Below are 3,236 nucleotides of genomic sequence, written 5' to 3' on the forward strand. Positions count from 1 at the left end.
CTTACCATTATTTCTTTCCAACAAACTGGCCACCTTTATTATTCCTTAACACTTGTTCTTCTTCTTGCCTTGAATATTCTCTCTATAAACAATGATATATTTCTCCAATCTCCTATCTTTGCTAAGTTTTCAATTTCTTTATGAGACTTTTCCATCTTTTTGTTCATTGCTTCATTTTTCTCTATAGCATTTGTCTATATCTGATATATTTTATTATGGTTGTTTATTTTGTTCATTGTTTTCCCTCCATTCTCTAAGCATCAGTGGACAAATTTTTGTCTATTTTTTCACGAATGAATTCTCCTAGATATATGCTTCAGACATAGCAGGCAGTCAGTAAATATATGTTGAAACAATGAATTCAGAGCCTTCACTAATAATCAGGGGTTGATTGTTCCCTAAGGAGAAGATAATTGTGATCTACTTTTCATGTGTGGTATATGTATGGTTCCTAAGGGTATATTGGAGCACATTAAAATTCCTCTTCAAAACTACTCATCTTTTAGAGTTTTATCTATAATAGCATCCCAAATCAGATTTATAATCAGAATATAACAATGACTTCAGTAGTCCTGTCATGAGCTCTTTTAGAACAATTTATCCATAATAGTTTTAATCAAGGATTATACCTGTTTTTACAGTCTCCATTTTATTGAAAGTGAAAACTTAGTCTCTAAGCTCACTTCATCAACATATCTATCTTGAGGTAGAGTGTGTTATGATAAGTGAAATAAATCAAAGAAAGAAAAATACCATAATGATTTCACTCATATGTGGAATTTAGGAACTAAAACAGATGAACATAGGTGGAGGGGGGAGAAAAATCAAAGAGACTTAACTAGAGAGAACAAACTGAGGGTTTCTGGAGGGGTAGTAGGCAAGGGGATGGGTGAAACGGACAATGGGGCTTAAGGAGGGCACTTGTTATGGTGAGCACTGTGTAATGTAAGTGATACATCATTAAATTCTACTCTGGAAACTAATATTACACTGTATGTTAACTAACTGGAATTCAAAAAAAAACTTAAAACTACAAAAAATGAAGGTAAGTTATCTGAGACAAAAGATAATGAGAATTTTAGGATTAAGTTGCAGTCACTTTTTCACTAAATGTATAAATAATACTTCAATTTATAAGAAATGCACAATAAACCCATTATAACTCCTTTTGAGAAAGATCATTTTTCTAACAAATGTCTACTATGTACAGACATACAGGGTTTGTACATTTGATTGATGGATAATTAAAGGTCAGGCTATCCTATTTCTTGGTTCAAGAATAGAGCAGCTCTTTTATTATTGGACAGTTCAATATTCCCAGAAGTCAACCTGGATCAACGTATTTCTCACGGCTCATGAATGAAAGCATAGTTACCTGCAAATGGCATACAGTTATATGCTAAAATCATTCATAATAGGGTCACAGAATCAATCTTCTGTCATTACCAAAGGGATCTTTTTAGGACTATCAAATGGATATATGTTTTTGAAGTGCCATATAAAGAATTAATAAACATAGTTATAATATATAGTTCATATTTTATACTTATACTCATATTCTAAGTAAAGAATGGCATAATCCGATTTGAATTTTAGAAATGTCAGACTAGGATGATTTTGGTAAATGAAGGCTTCTAACCTCTTCTCTCTTACTCTGACCAAAATAACAAAAGAAAAAGAAAGTGAAATTCATTATTTTAATAAGAACTAAATATGACAGACTAAAGCCAATTCCAATTTAAACATATTTGAGGAGTATTTTCCTAAATGCTGAGGCTGGAATTCTGCACTTTCCAGAACCTCTTGAAATTACAGCCCTACTTTTACTTCTACCAATCAGAGAAACATCTATGACATTTGTATGGTTAATGTGATACGGAGTTGTTTTTACTGTGTCTTTTGTTTCTGTTTGCAAAGGTCATTATAGGTGTATCTGGTTTTCTATGGCAGCATTAGCAGAGATATTGATGTGTGGTTACTTGATCCATAAGTTTTAATAAGAGTTGCAGAGAGCATCCATTTTCCTAGTGACTTTTTGCAGGTGTTTATGGAATCTGCAGTTCTAACAGTAGCTTCTTAATCATGGGGACTTTCTGATAATTGCTTCTTGATTGTAAGTTTTCTGATCTTGGCGTGGCCTCCTTCCTTTGGTAATATGGCAAAGCATGGCTCAAGACCTGACCATTTGTAGTGGCTGGTTTCTAATTTTTTTAATCATAGAATAAGCATTCATTCTTTTTTGACTTTCTTCACTGAAATTATTTTGAAAATTCAACCTAAAATAAATTTCTTCAGCCTAACCCACAACTTTATAGAAATTTAATATTTTGCAATATACCTTTGTGTGCTTAAATCATCATGCATCCAAAATAAATAAGGATCTTCTACAAATGAACAACCAAAAATAGACAATCCAATAAAAATTGTCAAAAGACTTAATTCAATAAAGATATACAAATGTCCAACAAGAATATGAAAATATTTGAATATCACTAATCATAAGTTAGATACAAATCAAAATCATAATGAAATAGCATTTCAAATATATCAGGATGGTAATTACCAAAGCAACAGGAAATGAGTGTTGACAAGAATGTAGAGAAATTGGAACCTTGGGCACTTCCAGTGAGAATGTAAAATGGTGCAGTAACTATGGAAAACAGTATGAACTTCTTCAAATTTAAAAATAGAATTGCTATATGATATAGTAATTCTATTTCTGTGTATATAATGAGAAGAATTCGAAGCATATCTTGAAGTGATATTTGCACACTCGTGTTTGTCACAGAATTATTCATGATAGCCAAGAGGTTAAAAAAAACCAAATATTCATCAATAGATGAATAATATGTTATAAACATATAACGGAATAGTATGCAGCACTAAAATGAAACTAAGTACTTATTGTATACTACAACATGGATAAACCTCAAATTCATTGTATTAAGCAAAATAAGCAAGTTGCAGGACAAATACTGTATGCTTCAACTCATATAAATTATCTAAAGTAATAACAATCATAAAGACAGAAAATTGGCAAGGGTTGGTAGGAATGGGGAAAGAAGAATTAGTGTTTAGTGGGTATACAATTCAAAAAACTATCCATAGAACTCCCTTATGACCCAGCAATAGCCCTGCTAGGGATTTACCCAAGGGATACAGAAGTGCTGATGCATAGGGGCACATGTACCCCAATGTTCATAGCAGCACTGTCAACAATAGCCAAAACATGGAAA

Source organism: Suricata suricatta, chromosome 7 (assembly GCF_006229205.1).
Source record: "Suricata suricatta isolate VVHF042 chromosome 7, meerkat_22Aug2017_6uvM2_HiC, whole genome shotgun sequence".
NCBI lineage: Eukaryota > Metazoa > Chordata > Mammalia > Carnivora > Herpestidae > Suricata > Suricata suricatta.